Source organism: Bos grunniens, chromosome 3 (assembly GCF_055505025.1).
Source record: "Bos grunniens cultivar Pamir isolate PY7600 chromosome 3, Bosgru_T2T1.0, whole genome shotgun sequence".
NCBI lineage: Eukaryota > Metazoa > Chordata > Mammalia > Artiodactyla > Bovidae > Bos > Bos grunniens.
The window spans coordinates 53,266,589-53,289,549 of NC_141167.1; the positions used below are offsets into that span (position 1 = coordinate 53,266,589).

Sequence of the window (22,961 nt, forward strand, 5' to 3'; positions counted from 1 at the left end):
AGAACCCCAGAGACTCTGCTTAATAGAATGGCAGGCAAGCGAAGAAATGAGTTGGGTACAGAGGTGGCAGGGGTTAATTTCATATTTGTCACGAGATCTTGCATGATTTCCCTAAAAGATATTTAATTTCCACTGGGCATAATAACTTGCAGCTGCCGGAATATGCTGTATACTAGTGGTGAGTTCTTGTCTTCAGAGATTTATGCAAGTCGTTATTTAAAAATAGAGATCCGGGAGTTACAGCTGGCTAATTAATCTACCACTAAGGAAAGCTAAGCAAGTGACCCACTTAACTGTTTTCAGGAGTTGTGGCTACACTGAAGCAAACTTTCAAAAACTGTCCTGCAGAAGGAACCAAACCAGTATATCCCTGTAGCGTTTCTGTGGTCTTCCCACAGGATGTGTATGGAGAAGAAAGGGAGATGAAGAAGGATACACAGCCTGTACCTTGCATGGACTGGGTTTCCATGCCTTTCTCCAGGGGGTCTTTTCGACCCAGGGATCAAACACACATCTCTTGCATCTCCTGCTTTGGCAGGCAGGTTCTTTACCACTAGCGCCACCTGCAAAGCCCCTTTTTCTTCTGTATGAGCACCACTACTTCAGCCCTCATCCACTTACATCTGAATGGTCCACAATTTGAATTCCTAGGTGCTTCACCACTGGGGTCCTTTCTGAAGATGCTGGTAGGCTCTGCTTCCTTCATCTCCTCTTTCTCTGCATCCCTCACCTACTCGTGTTTTCTACCATCAGCTCTGAGGCTTCTGCCTGACTTCTGAGGGTCTCCTAAGAGATCCAAACCATTTATCTGCCCATATTTCCCCCACTCTCTTCACATGTACCTTCCCTTTCAGGCATAAAGGTCTTTCCTACTGTCCCCTAACCTAGATCACATTTTCCATTCCTCTCTCAGCCTAAACATGGTCTATTCAGCCTACAAATTTTCACTGTATCTCTTCCAGTTCACCTTGAGTTTTTTCTTGGGCTTGATGGTAGAGAGTTGACTTAACAAGGTCATGATACAATTTCATAATGTGTTTGTGAGGGACCTGATCTAATTTATTATTTAATCAGTGAATTAATGGTTTTGTTTATTCCTATTCCCTTACCTCTCTCTGTATTAACAGGCATTCTATTACATTTTGCATGCATCATTCTTTATTGCATACACCTTTAACAAAAATTTTTTTCTGTTACATGTACATTTATTTCACATAACACAAATATTAAATTTCATGTGTCTCCTAGTTTCTTACTCAGGCTTATACCTTTAAAGTCCCTCCATGTCACTAAATCTAGCTGTTGCTTACTTCATGGTAGGCAACCATCACCTTCAGCTCTCTGCTTTCTCCACAATGTACACACCCACATCCCTCCCACTCTCTCTCTGGATATCCCCTTCTCTGAAAGTCCTTGGGTTCTCTATCGTATTTTCCTACTAGTATTTCATTTTTTTCCCCTTGTCTTTGTGTAACTCCCTAGACATCAGGGAATATTTCTTGTACTCTTCCCTCCCTCACCCTACCCGTACCCTGCTCCCATCCACTTCTGCAGACCTTCAGAGCTTGGAGCATAATTGGTGCTCAGTAAATCCTTGTTTATTTAGTGAATTGAAGAGCATGACTCCATGAGAATAGACATTTTCTGTCCCTAACCATATCTCCAGGGTATAAACTGGTGCCTGGTATATGGTGTAGGTGATCAGGAAACATGTTTGATACAAATGAGTATCTCACTTTTCACATAAGTAAAGGGGTATGAAATAGTAGAATATATAGGGGTTAGGATGCAGTGTTCTAGTTTCTAATCTGTCACCAACTAGGTGTTCGACACTTAGCACATCATTTGCTGCTGCTGCTAAGTTGCTTCAGTCATGTCCGATTCTGTGACCCCATAGATGGCAGCCCACCAGGCTCCCCTGTCCCTGGGATTCTCCAGGCAAGAACACTGGAGTGGATTGCCATTTCCTTCTCCAATGCATGAAAGTGAAAAGTGAAAGTGAAGTCACTCAGTCGTGTCCAACTCTTAGCGACCACATGGACTGTAGGCTACCAGGCTCCTCCGTCCATGGGATTTTCCAGGCAAGAGTACTGAAGTGGGGTGCCATTGCCTTCTCCAGCACATCATTTAGGTCTTGGTTAAACTGAATGATTTCTTGAGTCTTTGTTCACTCTAACTTGCTGACTTTCTGTAACTTCAATAAAATTTTTCAACATAAAGAGAGTCTTTAATAGGAAATCATCTCATGGAGTACAGTAATCATATTCAAGGCTCTCCTGGGTTGAGGTGTTGGCTAGAGGTGAGAGCATGTCCTAAGGCTTCTGACTCTAGACTCCCAGGAAAGACAAAATGAAGACTACCTGTAAACTTCTTAGAAGAGTGTTTGACATATAATAAGTGAAGTATAAGTATTCACTCTTATTTTTTGTAAATTTAAGAAAATCTATTAGCGTTTGCAACAATCTCTTTTCTGACATATAGAAATCTAGCCTTCAAGCTTATGTTTCCATGTGCCCAGAAAATGGCTCCAGGAATTCCAATATCATTGCTGAAATTGATAGCTTTCTTTTATAGGACAATAATCATCAGACAACAGTCTGATTTCTTTTGGGCCTGTTCTATTATCTTTCTGTTGGAGAAGGTAATGGCACCCCACTCCAGTAGTCTTGTCTGGAAAATCCCTTGGATAGAGGAGCCTGGTGGGCTGCAGTCCATGGTGTCATGAAGAGTCAGATACGACTGAACGACTTCACTTTCACTCTTCACTTTCATGCATTGGAGAAGGAAATGGTAACCCACTCCAGTGTTCTTGCTTGGAGAATCCCAGGGATGGGGAAGGCTGGTAGGCTGCCGTCTATGGGGTCTCACAGAGTCGGACACGACTAAAGTGACTTAGCAGCGTTATCTTTCTGTTAATGGGCAAGTTCTAGTTTTCATGGCTTTTTAAAAGTAAAGCAAAGGAATATTGTCCTTTAGGATCATGCAGCAGCTAATGAAGATGTTGGGACAAGAATCTTGAGTTCTATATTTGGTATCTATCAAAAGCAACAGTTTCCTTTATAGAACAGTCAGTTAGAAATGGAACAGAATATGAATGTGTTAATATTTTATGCAGATGATATTTTTCCCTCTAGTGGGTAAGAAGTAACTAAATAATGTAATTTACTTTCCTTTATCTTTAAAAAATTGACTTCAAATATTGAACAAACCATTATTAAAATTCTGAACGTCATTCAAATCATGAGCTTTGTTATTAGATGGCTTCTTTTTCTCTAGGTCAAGAGGTAAAGCTATTTGTCTTAAAGAAAAAAAAAAAAAGCACTAAATGGTATTAGTAATGGGCCACAGGTATATTAGCTTCATCAGCAAAAGTAGCATTTGATACCTATTTTATTCTGCTGGGCAAATGAAATCTTAAACAATGCCTCCGTTTAATGCTCTTACATATAAAATCTGATTTGTGAATTTGCCTAAAATTTTTTTTTAAAAAATCAGGTAAAAATACAAAATAAGAACTGAGGACTCACTATGAAATTTTTGAACCAAAAATGGAGTACAACCTCTAATTAAAAGTTTGGAGGAGTAAGTAGGTAGGTAAAATGTTCAGTTACCAACAACAGCACAGGAAAATGGCTTTGAATCATTTATTTTAGAGAACAGACACACTGGAGTAGACTGTAAGAGTTACATACATGGGAATGGTGAATGGGATTTTTCTTTTAAACCTTGTGCTTTTGTTTCTGTTTCTGGATTTTTCTTTTGTTTGTATGTTTTTTTCTTTTACTCATGAGCTTTATTGAAGGAGTACTATAGTTTCCTATTGAAATAAAGATAGGCTGTGTTTTCTTAACATCTTTCTCAGGTAGCTTTCAGATAAGCTGCCATTTATTCCCATATGGTATAAGTGGAAATTTTAAAAATACACATTTTGAATAGCCAAAAAGGATTTCCATGAAAATTAAAGGAGGTATAATATGTTGGAAGGTGCTCTGAAATACTAAAGTCCTATACACATATTTGTTTCTCTTTATTGTGGCATTCGATAAAAATCAGAAGAGTGCCTGCTTTGTACCAGGAATACTTTGGGCACTGAGGAGTCAGAGAAATAATAGTACTGGTTTTGCCCTCAAGGATTTGTAATTAGGTTGGAAAAGCAGGCATTATAAACAGAGAATGTCAATGTATTTGGTAATAACGGATGCATACCAGGTACTTGGGAGCACAGAAAGGGATCTCTGACTAAGTTTTTAGAGTAAGGGAGGTCAGAGAAAGGGAGAGGAGAGGAAGGGAGTCCCAGGAGATGAAGATGGCATGAATATAGCCTCGAGGTAAGAAGAAAGAGTGTGGTATATTCTGAGTCAGTAAAGGGATCAATATGACTAGAGCTTAAAATATCAAGCAGAGAATAGCAAAAGATGTGTCTTTTTAAATTTTATTTATTTTTTTATTGATGGATAATTGCTTTACAGAATTTTGCTGTTTTCTGTTAAACCTCAACACGAATCAGCCATAAGTATACATATATCCCCTCTTTTTGAACCTCCCTCCCATCTCCCTCCCCATCCCACCCCTCTAAATTGATACAGAGCCCCTGTTTGAGTTGAAAAATGGTACTGAATATGTATCTTTGAGAGGTCAGATTTACAGCAGGGCTGAATACTATGTTAAACATTCAGATTTTACCCCATTGTTGATGGAAACCCAATAAAGCCAGGATATAAGGTGGTCACTCTGGGGGATGAAATGTGGGTTCGAGGGTCAGGGAGATGAGAGAGGAGGGTATTGAGAGTGGGAACTTAGGCAGGGAGAGTCAGATAGAACAAAGAGGGTAATATGAAAAATAGTGAAGAAAGGTAACACAGAGTGATTAATTTTATGAGCTGGTGAGGATTGACTGACTGGATGATTTCTAGTCGTTTATGCACAGAATACTGAGGGAGACTCGGATATATGACCTAGGAGACATGTTCATTTTTTTATCATGTTTTTCTCAAGGTTTTTGTAAGACATTGGAGTAAAGGTGTCCAGGAGGCAACTGGATATATGGTCCTGAATTGTGAACAGCAGATCTGAGAAGGAAATTCAGATTTGTAAGTCATGAGCATTTTAGTGGTGATTAAAACCCTGAGAGAAGAGAAGCGAGGACAGAAACCTCGGAAGGGCAGAGTTTAGAGAGTATGCCAAAAGGAAAGCTGAAACCCTAGAGAGGACAATGAGATGGTGTGAAGGGACTTGATAAAGCGTCATAGTGCAGAGGCCAGAGGGACAGAAGATCAGGAAAGTGGTGGGGTGCAAAGGAGAACCAAAGCAATAACATTTAGTATAAGGACTTAAGAAGACTCTTTTAACTGTGACTCCAGGTGACTGGATCAAAGCGATCTCACTGCAGAGGTGGCAATCAACTACAATCAACTGAAGACTAAATGTGGGGAGAGTGAGTGCAGGTCTTTCTTTGCAGAGAATTTTGGATGAGAGGGAGGAGAGGGAATGTAGGGGCAGGAGCAGGTTATTTCAGGAGGAGAGAAATTAAGGTAGGAGGATGAAGGGGCTCCCCAGGTGGCTCTAGTGGTGAAGAACCACCTGCAAATGCGGTTGACACAGGAGACATAGAGACGCGGATTTGATCCCTGGGTCGGGAAGATCCTCTGGAGAAGGGCGTGGCAACCCACTCCAGTATTCTTGCCTGGAGAATCCTGTGAACAGAATAGCCTGGTGGACTATGATACATAGTGTCACACAGAGCTGGACATGACTGAAGTGACTTAGCGTGCATGCACAGGAGGATGAAGGGAAGGCACCAATAACAGGAAAAGTAGAAATATGTAAGAAAACAGAGAAAAAGGAGGTAGCATGTCCCCAAATGAAGTGGAAGGGGTGGAGGGGATGGGATCCACAGGAAAGGTTGGCTCTGTGCAGGAAGGACTCTTACACCTCCGAGAGTGGAAGAAAGACAGTGGGTGATGAGGAAGTGGGGGAGGATCTTGCATCATGGCTTCAGAACAAGGTCATTAGTATTAACTCATTCCCCTAAGGACCAAACCCACCGATTTAGCAGGTGAAATCATCTTCAGAAGCCCTTCCTTATCCTTCTCAGGGTTGCTCTCACACCAGCCATTAAAGCTTTCCCCTTCTGCACCCTTGGCTCTTTTGCTGCTCCTCTCCTACCTCTATGCATAAGCTTTTCTCCAGCAGTGCTGTATGAGCCACACCCACGCACACATACACATTGTCTTCCCCTTAAAATATCCCTTGTTTATCTGCCTTTGAGTATATTAGAAACTATTTCATTCAAAGATATAAAGATCTGATATGCAGTCAACTATGCCCGACTTCCCGGAGGCATTCACCCTGAAGACAGACATTCGGACTTTCAGGAGCCTTGCCATATTAAACACAACCCAGTCTTCAGCATTTCTTCCCATGCTCCATCAATATGCACCCTCTGCTCTAGTCACACATAAGTCTTCCCTTTCCCAGATAGTGAAGCACATGGTAGGAAGGTCACATGGTTGGAATCATAATCAAGCCAGTGAAGATTTTCTGAGGTGTCCCTGTTATCAGGTATGCCATGGCAGTTCTGTAAAACAAGGTTGCTGCTGCTTCTTACTTGGCATCTTCCAATATATGTTACTCCCATTCATTAGAAGTTTTAAACTACACACTAGGAGTACTGTTTACCCCTTCTGTTTAATAGAAAGTTCGGAAAATTTGAATTGGTGCTACTTTTAAAAATCAGGCTTTACTGCTATCTGCTAGTTAGTGTTACAATCACACAAAAAAGGTTAAGTCATTTTCTTCTTGAAAATAGTGTTTTCCATTATGTCCAAACAATTTCCAAATGAATGGAAGGAAAAAATACCCACAGGTGCTCCTTCAGCTCAGTATCATGCCTGGATACCTTAATCCCAGATGTACTGGCTAAATCCAGGCTGATAGCATGGCTGGGATAATAACAAAAACAGCCCAGAAGCTCTAATCTCTGTGGAGTCTGTATCTAACATGTACAGCTTTATGATTATTGGTACTGGTTTTAGAGTCAAACTGGTTTGCTTCCTGATTACCACTTACAAGCTATGACACAATTCTCATGGAGCTGTGGGGATTAAGTATGATCATGAATTTAAAGGGCTTAGCCTCATTGCTAGTACATAGTAAGTTCTCAATAAATGGAGATTGCTATTGAATTATTGGTATTAATAATTCATGTTTTGACTTAAGAAACTGCCTGGTTTAACTATCTCCAGGCAGAGGCTGCTTCCTCATCCCGCCTCAGTTATGGCTATAAAATGGTGAGTTTCCTCTTCAGATGTGCACACATACTTACTTCACTCTCATCACTGACGCCTACTCTGTATAGTCAATGAATATGGTCAACCACTTAGGCTAATCATTTCCTAAGAACCAAATGTGCTTATATTGAGTGGCACCCACTGTAATACTATTAATTTTTCCAATAATATTCTTCTAGTAGATAGGCACAGTATAAACGAGAAGCATAATGATAAGCTACCTCCTGTTTGCTCATTTTGGAGAGACTCATTAGGGACAGTGGTCCTCAATGTTAATGAAATGACACGATCTAATTAGAGAATGTGCAGTTATACACACTAGTGTCAGCAAGAGGAATTGCTACCTGGAAGGTAATATCACTGTCTGCCTCTTGCTTTTGCCTTCCTTTAGGATGCTTCCACATTAGTCTGACCTTATCCTTTCCTTCGGCCTATTCAGCCACCTTTTGAATGCTAGGAAAATCCTAAGCTATAAACAGCTTGCTTTTCGGTAGGATGATTCATGGCTGAAAAAGTTGATAATGATTTCAGAATTTCTTTTAATTGAGCTTTTAATTACAACACAGATAGCCAATATCTTACTCATGTGAAATTTTAACAGAGATGACAAGCAATTTCATATTCTTCGGAGATCATTTGACAAGTGTGGGAGCCTACAGTTAAGTACAAACTGCCTTATTTTTGGACAAGAGTACCTGACAATTACTCAGGGAAGATCAGAAACTGGAGCATCTGGATCTCAATAAATTATCTGATAGAACAATCCAAGTGCTGTAACACAATCTGCCACAGGGAATCTAAATCTGATTGGTTGGCTCAGAATCTTGCTTTTCTAATTTATAGTCCATAGGTTATGATTTGAGATGCTGTATAGCTAGTTGATATATGGATAAGATTATACCATAAATAAATTTTTCTACCTTTAAACTTTGTCAGCACATTGGGTAAGATACACAAATAAACTTTTCTAAAATGCAGAGCTTAACCTTGAAATGGGTACCACGTTTCTTTGCTCCTTTTCTCTTTTGACATTTACTTAAGACTTCGAGAGCCTAAGCCCAGACTTTCAGAACTCAAGAACTAGAATTAGATCAAAGAAATTGCCATCTCAAAGAGCAGATGACCAGCCCCACTTTGGCTTCTCCCTACTATCACCTCCCACAAGCTTTTAAAGGCTGTTCATGTAGGCCATTATATCCAGAGGCCCAAGCTGAGTTATCTTTTTAACCACAGAGCAGTAATTCTCAGATCTTTGAATTTCAGAGACCGGGAAAAGGAGGAGGGTGCAGGGAGGATCTACTTAATTGGAATCCTATGTAGGGCGGTCACTTTTTAACTTTGCCAAAGATATTCACATTTTTTCTTCCTTTTCACTCATTTGTGAACATTTATTGAGCACATTCTACCTGCAGGTATTAGAGTGTGCCCTGGGAATTCAGTGATAGACATAATCTATGCCCTCGAGTGTCATATAGTCTGGTGTGAGAGGTAATTAGTTATTAATCAATTACATTAAAATATATGAAATTCACAGTGAGGAAGGTGCTATTAAGGAAATAAGTGTGGCCCTCTGACAGCATCTTACACATTAATTTTATAAGGACAGCAAGGGTCAGGGCACTCTTCTTCTTTAAAATTGATATATGGACTTAATAGGTCTCAGACTGTACACGGCCTTGTGGGCCATGATAAGGAATTTGAACTTTACGCTGAGAGTAATATAAAGCAATTAAAGATTTTAAAGCAGGATTTATGTTTCTAAAAGATTCCTCTGTATACTATTTGAGAATGGACTCGAGGGAAATGGGAATGGAAAGAGTGAGATCAGTTGGAGTGAAATTTTAGTAGCAATAGATATGACTAGGGTGACAGCTGTGATGATGGTGACTAGTTGGGTTTCAAAAATATTTTGAAACTACAATTGCTGAAATATATTGATAGATGACTGGGCTTTCCAGGTGGCGCTAGTGGTAAAGAACCCACCTGCCATTGCAGGAGACTTAAGAGACACAGGTTCAATGCCTTGTTCAGGAAGATCCCCGGGAGGAGGACACAGCAACCCACTCCAGCATTCTTGCCTGGAGAATCCCACGGACAGAGGAGCCTGGTGGGCTACAGTCCATACCATCACACAGAGTCGGACACAACTGAGGTGACTTAGCATGCACACATTCATTTTATTGTGCTTAACTTGATAACATATATATGTATATATATATTTTTTTTATTTTTTTTTTTACAAATTGAAGTTTTGTGGCAAACTTGTATCAAGCAAATCTATCAGTGCCATTTTTAAAAAAGTCATTTTCTCAATTTGTCTTTTGTCACCTTTTGGTAATTCTCACAATATTTCAAACTTTTTCATTATTTTATTTGTTATGGTGGTCTGTGATCAGTGATCTTTGATGTTGCTATTATAATCATTTGGGGACACCATGAACCACACCATATAAGAAGGTGAACTTAATATTGAAATGATGACATAGGATTTAGAATATTACATAAACTTAGTTGAGAAAGTAGAGTTTGAGAGGGTTGACTCCAATTATGAAAGTTCATGGCATCTGATCCCATCACTTCATGCTAAAAAGACGGGGAAACAATGGAAATAGTGATAGACTTTATTTTCTTTGGCTCCAAAATCACTGTGTATGGTGACTGCAGCTATGAAATTAAAAGATGCTTGCTCCTTGGAATAAAATCTATGCAAACCTAGACAGTGTATTAAAAAATGGAGACTTACTTTGCCAACAAAGGTCCATCTAGTCAATGCTATGGTTTTTCCAGTAGTCATGTATGGATGTAAGAGTTGGACCATAAAGAAAGCTGAGCAATGAAGAATTGATTCTTTTGAACTGTGGTGCTGGAGAAGACTCTTGAAAGTCCCTTGGACTGCAAGGAGATCAAACCAGCCAATCCTAAAGGAAATCAACCCTGAACAGTCATTGGAAAGACTTATGCTGAAGCTAAAACTCCAGTACTTTGACCACCTGATTTGAAGAGCTGACTCACTTGAAAAGACCCTAATGCTGGGAAAGGTTGAAGGCAGGAGGAGAAGGGGACAACAGAGTATGAGACAGTTGGATGGTATCACCAACTCAATGGACATGAGTTTGAGCAAGCTCTGGGAGATAGTGAAGGACAGGGAATCCTGGTGTGCAACAATCCATGGGGTTGAAAGAGTCGGACATGACTGAGCAACTGAACAACAAGAACCCCAGCTTTCAGCAGCCACCACTTTGATCAGCCAACAGTCATCAACATGGAGGCAAGATCCTCCAGCAGTAAGAAAGATTACAGCTCACTAAAGAGAGTTAGCATTTTTCAGCAATAAAGTATGTTTTAACCATGTATTATGCACATTGTTTTTTTAGGTATAATGCTGTTGCACACTTGATTACAGCATAGTGTAAGCATAACTTTTATATGAATTGGGAAACTAAAACAATCTGTGTGACTTGCTGCATTGTGATATTCCCTTTGTTGTAGTGGTCTGAAATTAAACCTGCAATATCTCCACGGTATACGTGTACTCTATGATTCCAGAAGCCTTTTGAAGGGCGATGATTGTTTTTTACATGATTTGGAATCTCTCACAGCAACCTAGCATAATTCCCAAAAAATGTTTGGAAGGTTGAGTATGTGGGTTTAAAATTAGCAGAAAAACTCCTTTAAACTGAGAATGTTCTGAGTGCTGCTGGAAGCGGGCAGGGTAACCATTGAAGGATTAACAAGTGCTTCCTGATCCACTGTTGGCACAACTGTGGGTCTGACTCTTACTTACACATTCTTATTCATGACCTGGATGGAAAAAGGGAAGAGGCTGGATGTTTTTGGAATTCACTAATGGTTCCAATTTGGAAAGTGTTGTGAGCAGCTCAGGCAACAGAAATAAAATGCAAACAACCTTTGAGACTTGAGGGATGTAGGCTGGGAATAATAACTTTGTGAGCATTTGAAAAAGGCAAGGCAGTGAATACACCTGGGGGAAGAGAATCCAAACATAGAGCTGTTTTTGGGGAAGGCGACACCAGAACGCAGCGATGCCAAAGTAGGCCCAGGGGGCACGGCGGCCGCAAATTAAATTCAGGGCAGCCAGGCAGTCTGGCAGGATGAAAGGGAAGTCCAGGCTGAGGCTGCCTGTGCAGAAGGGCATGGAGTAACAGTTCCTCTGTGGCCAGTTCTAGCTGAGTAGCACCTGGCCCCTCAGGCTGTGTTCCTGCCACCTTGGTTCCTAGGGAAGCACGGGCAATTTGGAAGAAGTGCGGAGAATAACAAGAGTGAATGAGTCCAGGAGCCTGAGGAGAGGACTCGGATGAAAGAGTAAAAAGGTTAGATAGCTAGAGTTTAGTTGCAGAAAGCTGAAAGAGGAGGGAGAGATCCAGAAACTAATAATAAATATACAGGTCTATTCGAAAATAGCCAAGTGGAAACCTGCCAAATGTCTGTAAAATTAAGACTTTTCAGATGAAAATGCACATTTTCTTCCAAGCAGTGGGCTTCTTGCCTGAACCGGCACTCTGCCTACCCAGGTGCACAGTAAATGCTGTCTTATAAAATAACCCTCGTTTGCTATAAAAATATAAGATTCTGGAAATGGACCAGTAGGAAGCACATTAGAAAGTAAGCCAACCCTTTTCTTAATACCCAGTGAGGAAGGGATTAAAGCAACTAGAATTTTGTTGTGTAGTTCAAGTCAGACTCTTGTCGACAATGAAGTTGCCTCTTTCCATTCAGACAAATACAGAACAAAATGGAAACCTTTGTAGCACAGGGAATGCCTGAGACACGGTTGGCTAGGCTCTGGTTAAATCCTATCATTGCAATTTACTTTATGTCAAGGGGACTGGGAGATGCTAATTTTTTTTTTTCCCCTCCTAGGCAGTGGAGGAAGGGATAGAGGAAGCTGTATTTCTGGATTTAAGGTGGACTAGGTAGAGTTCACTTTTAAAAATTCAAGCATAAAAAATCAAGGAAAGTGATTAGACGTTAATTCTTTGTTTTATAGAGACGAGTCTCTGAAAATAGCAACAACCTTCATCTTTGTTTATAGATCAACTGCACTGTTTTTAGCCTGGAACCTGAGAGTCAAATATTCAGATTCCCAACCAGTTGCAAACTGATCCGTTTATCAAGCTCCAGTGTCAGGGGGCTTTCCTGAGTTCCTCATACAGGCCTCAAACTTGTTGTCCCCTCCTCTGCTGGCCTTGTCACTCTCCCCCTCCCCTGTCCCACACTCCTTTCTGCAGGGTTTGCTACCTCTCACACCCCTCTTCTCAACGTAAGAGTCACATCTTCTAGAAGGTAGGTATTTGGAATGATTTGGGCTGCAGAAAGAAATCTTATTAAAAATGGCTCAAGCCAGTAGATCTTTATAACCTGCTAAAATGAAGTTCAGAGTAAACAGCTCCCGGCCCATACCATGACTCAGCTGCAGCATCAAGAACATATGGCTTCCATCTTCATCATGTCAAGATGTCTGTTCCATGCCCCGCATCACATCTGTGCTGCAGGCAGAGTGGCATGCAAGGAGCTAAGGCAGCAGAAAGGCTCTCTTCTTTGGGAAAGGCGCCTGCCCCCAGAGTCGCCTAACTATATCTAATTGGTTAGAACTGTGCTGCATGCAAGAGAGTCTGGAAAATCATGATTAGCTTCCCAACCTCTGTCGTGGAGGAAAGCAAGGAAGAAGAGGGCATGTGAATAATTTCTGGCAGCCAAACCTGCCACAGCATGTGATCGCCCCACAGTTATTTAGTCAGAGTTCCCTGCTCTTCCCTTCATGGCATTTATCATGATTTGCAGATGTACATTTTTAATCCCACTGGAATATACTCTCCTTGGTTGGGTCTCTCACCACTGTATTGCCAGGACCTCGCTCTGTGCCTGATAAATGGCAGTTCAGTTCAGTTCAGTCACTCAGTCATGTCCGACTCTTTGCGACCCCATGAACCACAGCATGCCAGGCTTCCCTGTCCATCACCAACTCCCAGAGCTTCATGTCCATTGAGTCGGTGATGCCATCCAACCATCTCATCCTCTGTCATCCCCTTCTCCTCCTGCTTTCAATCTTTCCCAGCATCAGGGTCTTGTCTAATGAGTCAGTTCTTTGCATCAGGTGGCCAAAGTATTGAAGCTTGCAATCCAAGAGACTCTCAAGAGTTTTCTTCAGCATCACAGTTGTTGGAGATAAATGGCAGGCATAAAATAAATATTGCTTCACTCGTGATTTGGTTGGCTTCTCAAAGAAGAGAGAAGCTAGCTCTGAAATCATAATCACAACCTCCTGGGAAAATAGGACTCTGGTTATTAAAATTGTATATTTATAATAACTCCTTTTTATTTATTAAAAATATTTCAAATATAAAAAGAAGTATGATTGAAATAAAATACTGATTATTCACATACTCACTACCCAACTCTATCAGATTCACAGATTTTGCCATCCATCCTTGTGGTCTGTGGAGGTTACTGCATTTTGACAAGCGAAACATCTCAGATACAATTGAAGTCCCTGTGTCCCTTTCCCTAGTATGTGCTCCTTCCTTTCTCTCACTGGAGTAAACTAGTATCCTGAATTTGGATTTACCTGTCTAGTATGTTTTTATACTATGACTAAACGTATATCCAGGGCTTCCACAATGGCTCAATGGTAAAGAATCCACCCACAATGCAGGAAATGCAGGTTTGATCCCTGAGTCAGGAAGATCCCCTGGAGAAGGGAATGGGAATCCACTCCAGTATTCTTGCCTGGAGAATCCCACGGACAGAGGAGCTGGCGGGCTACAGTCCATGGGGCCGCAGTCTGACCCAACTGAGTGACTGAGCATTCACATATACATATCCATGAACAGTATAAAACTATAGGGTATTATTATTTTACATGTTTTCCAATTGTTTATAAATATTGTTTAATATATTGGGTTGGCCAAAAAGTTCAAGTTTTTCCATAACATCTCATTTTGGTCAACTTGATACTATGACCATTTACATACCCATAAGCACTATTATTTTATATGTTTTCTAACTGTATATAAATATTTTATTATGGGCTTCCCAGGTGGTGCTAGTGGTAAAGAATCTGCATGGCAATTCAGGAGGGATAAGAGATGCAGCTTCAATCCCTGTTTCGGGGGGAAAAAATACCCTGGAGAAGGGCATGGCAATCCACTCCAGTATTCTTGCCTGGAGAATCCCTCGGACAGAGGACTATATTATAGTATATTTTAATATTATTATATTATATTAATGAATTATGTGAATATTAAAAGTATTATTACTCAGTATTTCTGAACTATCATGTCATTGGTATTTAACCATATTTTTGTATGTAGCTCTGGAGAAGGATATGGCAACCCACTCCATCCAGTACCCTTGCCTAGAGAATCCTGTGGACAGTGGAGCCTGATGGGCTGCTGACCATAGGGTCGCACAGAGTTGGACACAACTGAAGCAACCTAGGATGCACGCATGCATTGGAGAAGGAAATGGCAACCCACTCCAGTGTTCTTGCCTGGAGAATCCCAGGGACGGAGGAGCCTGGTGGGCTGCCGTCTATGGGGTCACACAGAGTCAAGCACAACTAAAGTGACTTAGCAGAAGCAGCAGCAGCAGTTGTATGTAGCTCAGTAGTGTTTCACTGTATAAATATACCACAATTTAGTTTTATTTTTTTCTCTCAGTAAATATTTTGATTGTTTCAGTCCTTCCCTATTTTTATTCCAAATGATGTTACCCGTGACTAACATTCTTCTACGTATTTCTTTGTCACATATGTGAGAGTTTCTTGTTCTAAGGTATATACCCAGAAATAAAATTACAGGGTAAGAGAGGTATATTTTTTCTGTTTTCTTTGCTTTTGACAAAGTTCTACAAAATGTTGTAGTGGATGAGAGAAATTGTGTCTGTATTGAACACTTGGTATCAGATCCTGATTTTTGTCAGTCTGTTGGTGTGAAATGATATCTCATTGTTTTATGGTGTATTTCCCTGACAATGGGGAAGGCTGAGGATCTTTCAAAAGGTTTGTTGTGCAATCAGCTTTCTTTTTATTAAAATTGCCTTCTCACACCCATTGCCCTTTTGAGGGGAACAGGGAGCTAGTTTTTCCTGATTGATTTATAAAGTTCTTTTTATATTCCAGATAGCAATCCTATTAATTTGTAAAATTCTTTACGTATTCTGGATAACAGTCCTTTCTTGTTAAAACACAGTGCAGATATCTTCCCCCCACTGTTGCTTGTCTACTCATGTTGTTTACAATGTAGCTTTATGAATAGAAGTATTGCATTGTAATATAGTAAAATATACAAACGGTGACTTTTGTGGTTTGGGCTTTTTATGTCTCTTGCAAAAAGATCCTTATTTTTACCTCTAAAATCTTAGATATTGCATCATATTCTCTTTTGTTAAAAAGTTCAAGTTTCTGCTTCCCTATTAGTCCTGGTGGAGCCTAAAGGAATCTTATTTTATGTTTGTCTTGTGGATAACTAACAGTCTCAGTTGAATGCTTCCTTTTTGGTCACTGATTGATACCAAGTTTCCATTTATCCATGGGTCACTTTCTGGTTTTAGCATTATGTTTCAGTGGCTGTTTTTCATCCCCATGTTCCTGTGTATCACCATAGCTTTATGGACTGTATTGCTTATGGTTAGGGGCAGGGCTCAGGAGCTGCTTGGATTTGTATCCTAACTCTGTCATTGCCTCCTCACCTTGGTACCTTGAGAGAAATCCTTAATTCTTTATGGCCTCATTTATTTCTTAACTGTAAAATAGTGACAATAATTGTACCAAACTCCTAATACATGAAAAGGTTTTGCCTGGCATTTAATAAATGCTCAATGAAAGTCAGCTGCTATTATTTTTAGTTGTAGCATCACTATTATTATTACTAATTGTGATATCTCATAGTTTGGGGCACGTTGACCCTTTTCTTCTTGAAAATGATCTTCACTATTATTGACTTTTTGTACTCTTTCAAATGGATTTGAAGTCTGGCTTATAATGTCTCATGAAAAATGCTGTCAAAAATTTGAACGTCATTACCCTTATACATGGCACCCCACTCCAGTACTCTTGCCTGGAAAATCCCATGGATGGAGGAGCCTGGTAGGCTGCAGTCCATGGGGTCGCGAAGAGTCGGACACGACTGGGTGACTTCACTTTGACTTTTCACTTTCATGCATTGGAGAGGGAAATGGCAACCCACTCCAGTGATCTTGCCTGGAGAATCCCAGGGACGGGGGAGCCTGGTGGGCTGCTGTCTATGGGGTTGCACAGAGTCGGACACGACTGAAGCGACTTAGCAGCACCCTTATACATGGATTAATTTGAGTCTTCTTATCCATAAACTTGGTATACCTCTCTATCTATTCAGTTCTTTCAGTCAATCAGAAAGTACTTTCATAATTTATTCCATAAAGATCAATACATATTTGCCTTATTTTTTCTTAGCTACACTTTAGTTTCCTGTTATTATAAATGAAGTACTTCTAAATATTATTTTTCTCAAATGAATTATTATTGCTGTGTAGAAATCCCATTATTATTTTTAGGTTGATCATGTATCCAGCTACCTTGCTGAACGTTGACTAATTTTAATGGTCTGTAGATTCTCATGGATTATTTATGCAAACAAACTGATCATTTATAAAACAAAAATACAGTTTTGTTTCTTTCCATTATGTATCTCATTTTATTTTTATTTTCTAAGTATGTTGACTGAGACCTCCTAAAAGTATTAAAAACAGGTAGTGATAGCAGGCATCCTTGTTTTGAAAGTGAAAATTTCTCAGTCCTGTCTGACTCTTTTGGATCCCATGGACTATTGCCCACCAGGCTCCTCTGTGTATGAGATTCTCCAGACAAGAATACTAGAATGGATTGCATTCCCTTCTCCAGGGTAACTTCCCAATCCAGGGATCAAACATAGGTTTCTTGCATTGCAGGCAGATTCTTTACCTTCTGAGCCACTGTCTTACTCTGCTTCTAATGGTAACTTTGTAAAGTTTTATTGTTAAGTCTGATCCTGGCTATAGATTTTTGATAGATAATAATGATCAAGTTTAGAAAGTTCCCTTTTATTCCAATTTACTGAGTTAAACACAAATGAATATTAAATTTAAATACTTTTTTATCATCTGTCAAGATTCTCATGGATTATTTATTATTAATGTTATGTAATATATTAATAGGTTTTCTAATGTTGAAACATCTTTCACTTCTTAAAATAATATATATTGGTTATTGAGAGTATTTCAAAGAGAGACCTGGGTCTTTTTCTAAATTGCAAGAAACCTTAAGGTTTTTAAGGAATTGTTATTTTTATTTTACTTTACATGCATTTCTTTTTAGATCTTTGTGTGTTTAGTTCACGATTTCTTTATTTCTTTCATTTTTTCCGTATTTCTACATTTTTAAAATGAAATATGTAAAACGTGTAATAATAGCAAAAGATATGAAGAGGGTGGAAGTATTAGTTCTGCTTATTTTTGGACCATGAAATAAGGGGATAGAAGAACTTCCAATCAGCCAGGAATTTCTGAGGTAACTTGATCCAGTGCCATGACCTTTTTTGAGGTGACTCATACTGGCCATTTGCCTACAAACTTGGTGAGACCTGTATCCAGAGTCATTTAGGAAATAGGCCCTTCATTGCTCCAGGTAACTGGGTTCTGCTTGTGAACCAGGAGGGCTTGTCTTCCTAGAAGCTGTCTTGGGTAGAGCTGATGGTGGTGAAGAATGCAACTTCTCTTATTCCCTTAGCACCACTTTTGATTTTTCCTGTTTTTATTCATCTTAGGTAATTGCATCATTTTTGAGACTTATATACATATAAAACCTTTTGTAGTTATGATACTCAGCAAAGAAACTATATTCTGTTCAATAATTAGAGCTTCTATATTGCAAAATTATTTCAGTATAATTGCTCTTGGTGGTAAAATGTCAGGTCAGGGTAGAAATATGGTTGTGATGGTTGTTGAGCAGTCTTGCTTCTGAATATCAATCCTAATTATATGCACATATTCATACAATTATGGAAAAGTTACTGTATCAAGAGAACTGTACACAAATAGTAACAATAATATGATGTCTTGGTCTGTTAGCTTTAAAAAATTTTTCAGAAATTGATTAAAATAGTTAATATTAGTTTCATAGTTTTGTGAATCAAGTACAGTATACCAATTGGCAATGTGTTAGTAAGAGAATATTCTTATCACTCTCTTTCCTTCTTCATCATATAGAACATAGGGAGAAAAATACCAAACTCTTGGGAGTTATAATATCTCCTTACTTAACTATGGGTTAATAAACACAGAGAAACAGCAACAATTTATGCAAGTATATACTATATCTCCACCTTTATGCCCAGCATTTGCAATTGTCTTTATATTTGACAGATGAAGTGCATCTGTGAATGTTAAATTTCTCAGGTGACAGTTAAGATATGTAACTAGATTTCAAGATATACTTCTTCCCCCAAACTTTTGCTACAAGGGAGAAAACCCAATTAATCCAGCTTTGGCTAAGTGGCTAAGTCACTTCAGTCATGTCCAATTCTGTGCGACCCCATAGACGGAAGCCCACCAGGCTCCCCCGTCCCTGGGATTCTCCAGGCAAGAACACTGGAGTGGGTTGCCATTTCCTTCTCCAATGCATGAAAGTGAAAAGTGAAAGGTAAGTCGCTCAGTCATGTCCGACTCTTCATGACCCCATGGACTGCAGCCTACCAGCCTCCTCCATCCATGGGATTTGCCAGGCAAGAGTACTGGAGTAGGGTGCCATCGCCTTCTCCGAATCCAGCTTTACTCAGCTTCAAAACAGAAATTCAATGTGAAAATTGGTGGAAGAAGTTAACTAATGAAGACACCTCTCCCCCTTAGACCATGCTACTGATTGATGGAGGTAATGCTACCTGGGGACAGAGGCTCTTCCTTCTCTGATGCTGAAATCAGGATGTTTACTTGGTTAATAAAGCCAGTTCCTTTAGACATATGAAATGATGCAAGGACAGGTGGAAATTAGCATCTTGAACATTGGTTGCATGTAGTTTTATAGTCATTTATACTTATTGAATGAAAGTTATCTGAGAAGCTGTATTAATGCAAATAGATCAGTGAACAGAAGTTTCAATGCTCTGAAGCAAAAACAAATTCCAATAGTGTAATAATCTTTGGGTTGCTAAGAACTGATTCCAGGCTAGAAAAACTTCCAGTAATCATAAGGACTATGATGATAAAAATAACTAATATTTCCTGAGCAGATACCACAGTATTAGGGAGTTTTAAAGTACTCTCTAAATATTAATAAGCATTAACTTATACTCTGTCATTTTATAGTTAGAAACTGAGGTTCAGAAAAGTTGAGTGATTTGTCCAAGTTTGCCTAAATGTCCCCTTTGTCAGGTTAAATTCTTTCTCTTCTGTATAATGGAAACAGACTACTTTATTATTCCCTCATAAAAAATAGTCTTAATGACCATAAAAGTAAAAGCTTCCTTGAATAATATAAGAAGGGACTTCAGGAAGACATTGGAAATGTCAACTTATTAGGTTAAACATATATTTTATTGTAAACAGGCACAGAAAATTCATGCAAAATGAAGTTACTGTATATCTTCAAGAAGACTATAATCAGGCAGATAAATACATGAAAAGTTACATGAGATAATTTTTTAAAATCAATAAATACAACAATGTATTACGTGAGATAATTTTTAACATCAATAAATACAACAATGTATTATGTGAGATAATTTTTTAATATCAGTAAATACAACAGTGCAAAGTAGGCAAATATTTAGAATTGAACTGTTTCCTCAGTTGGAATTGAATTGTTTCCTCAGGACCTCATTTGTATCAGCTGTAAAACTAAGTGATGGAGTTGGTGTAGACTACTCCTTCCCTTTTCTTAAAATGTTCTTCCTGCTTGCAAACTTAAGTTGGTGATTCTAAGGAGCACATATGAACAAATCATGTGTGGAGAAAGGACCCACTGAGCAAAGCAAAGAGGGGCTAGTCATTTAAGGTCTCCTATAGATGTCATTTGAATCAGATCCAAAGAAGGTAAAAGATGTTGATCTGATTTGCATAAGGGAGAAGGAAGACAGTGAACAACTGGAGGAATGGCGAGAAGAGAGCAGGTACACAGAAGGCGCACAAGTGGTGGGCTGAATAAATGTTTCTAAAGTAGATGGATCAGGGAAATTAAAGGAAGACGTTGACAAAGTACACATGAGGATTACTAGAGATCTATTGTTTTTAAGGCCAAGGTGCCAGAACAAATGAATCAGAAACTCTGGGAGTAGGTTGTTGTTAGGGTTTATTGAGGTATATAGTTCACATTGGGCTTCCCCAGTGGCGCTACTGGTAAAGAACCTGCCTGCCAATGCAGGAGTCACAGGTTCCATCCCCGGGTCAGGAAGATCCCCTGGACGAGGGCATGGCAACCCACTCCAGTATTGTTGCCTGGAGAATCCCATGGACAAAGCAGCTTGGTGGGCTATACAGTTCATAGGGTTGCCAAGAGTCAGACACAACTGAAGAGACTTGGCATGCACACATGTGTAATTCACATACCATAATTTGCCCATTTAAAGTACACAATTCAGTGCTTTTCCCTCTATTTAGAGTTGTGCAGCAATCAGCGCAATCAATTTTAGAACATTTTTTATCATCCTCCAAAAGAAACAGTACCCATTAGCAGTCACTCCCAGTACCCTTAATCCCTCTCAGTTCTAGGCAACCACTAATCTATTTTCGTCTGTATGTGTGTTAGTCCCGCAGACGTGTCCGACTCTTTGTGGCCCCGTGGACTATAGCCCACCAGGCTCCTCTGTCCATGGGATTCTCCAGGCAACAATACTGGAGTGAGTCGCCATTTCCTTCTCCATTCTGTCTGTATATATTTGATTATTCTGAATCTTTCCTATCAGTCGAATTACATAATATGTGGCCTTTTTGACTGTCTTCTTTCACTTAGCCTAATGTTTTTAAGGTTTATCAAAACATAATATGCACTGGTACTTTATTTTTTGTGACAGAGAAATATTGCATTGTATGGATATATACCAATACGTTTTATTTATTCATTTATCAATCAGTAGACATTTGGGTTGTTGATACTTTTTTGACTTTTGTGAATAATGCTGCTATGTGCAATCATGTACAAGTTTTTGTGTGACGTATGTTTTTGTTTCTCTTGGATATATTCCTGGAACTAGAATTGCTGGGTCACTTGCTAACTCTATGCTTACCATTTTGAGAAACTCTCAGATTGTTTTTTGGAGCAGCTCTACCATTTTATATCCCCAGCAGCAATGTATGAGAGTTCCAGTTTCTACATTTTAGTCAACTTTCATTATTATCCAACCTTTGGTAATAGTCACACAAATGGTTATAAAACATTATCTCATTGTGGGTTTGATTTGTACTTCCTTGATGCCTAATAATGTTGCACAACTTTTCATATGTTTATTGGCCATTTGTGTATCATCTTTAAAGAACTGCCTATTCAAATCTTTTCCTCATTTTAATTCAGCTTTTTATTATTGAGCTGTAATTATTCTTTATATATTCTGCATACAAGTTCCTTTTCAAATATATAATCTAGAAATATATTCTCAAATTCTGTTGGGAGTCTTTCTACTTTCTTAACAGTGTCTTTTCAAGCACAAAATATTTTAATTTTGATGAAGTCCAATTTACTGATTATTTCTTTTGTCATCTGTGCTTTTGGTATTATATCTAAGAAACCTTGCCATAAGCCAAGGTCAGAAACATTTACTTTGGTATTATCTTTTTAGGAGTTTTATAGTTTCAGCTCTCACCCTTAGGTCTCTGATGAATTTTTAGTTAATTTTTGTGTATCATGTGAAGAACTTCATTCTTTTTTTATGCAGGTATCCAACTGCCCTAGCACTGTTTGTAGCAGAAACTGTTTTCCCTCTATTGAATTGTGTTAGCTCTCTTGTGAAAAATCAATTGATATAGCCGTATGGAACAAATTTTGAAACCAAAAAGTATGAGTTCTCCAACCTTCTGTTCTCTTTTTCAAGAGTGTTTCCCTTGAATTTTCATGTGAATTTTAGGATTAGCATGTCAGTGGGACATGGGTTTTTTCAAACTACCCAAGTGATGCTATGTATAGTCAGGGTTCCAAACTACCAATACAGACTATGTATGTGTGTGTGTGTAGCGCTCAATTGCGTCTGATTCTTTGCAGCTTCAAGGACTGTAGCCCACCAGGCTCCTCTGTCCATGGCATTTTTTCAGACAAGAGTATTGGGGGTGGTTGCCACTTTCTACTCCAGATTATCCTCCCAGCCCAGGGATTGAAGCTGCATCTTTTGCATCTCCTGCATTGGCAGACAGATTCTTTACCACCTGGGAAGCCCTAACTTGGGGCTGAGAGGCAGGCAAATGACATTTACTAATTAACTACCATGCATCTAGCTTTGCAACTGGGTAGCTTACATTTTTTAAATCATTTGATCCTCACAGTAACTCTGTGGGAGAGACAGTATTATCTTTAATTATAGGTAGTAAATCTGAATCTAAGAAAGGTGAAGTCTTGTCCATAGTTAATAGTGATGTTGAGATTCCATTAGGTTTTTGCATTGGTTATCCTAACTCCTTTCCCAAGAAATGTAGATCAGATAAGGTAGAGGCTAACTC

General features: G+C 39.2%; 1 protein-coding gene across 2 annotated transcripts in view; it reads left to right on the forward strand.

The window, feature by feature from the left end:
* ST6GALNAC3 (ST6 N-acetylgalactosaminide alpha-2,6-sialyltransferase 3) overlaps positions 1-22,961 on the forward strand; it is a 628,960-nt gene that overhangs the window by 493,446 nt on the left and 112,553 nt on the right. The window lies entirely within an intron of this gene.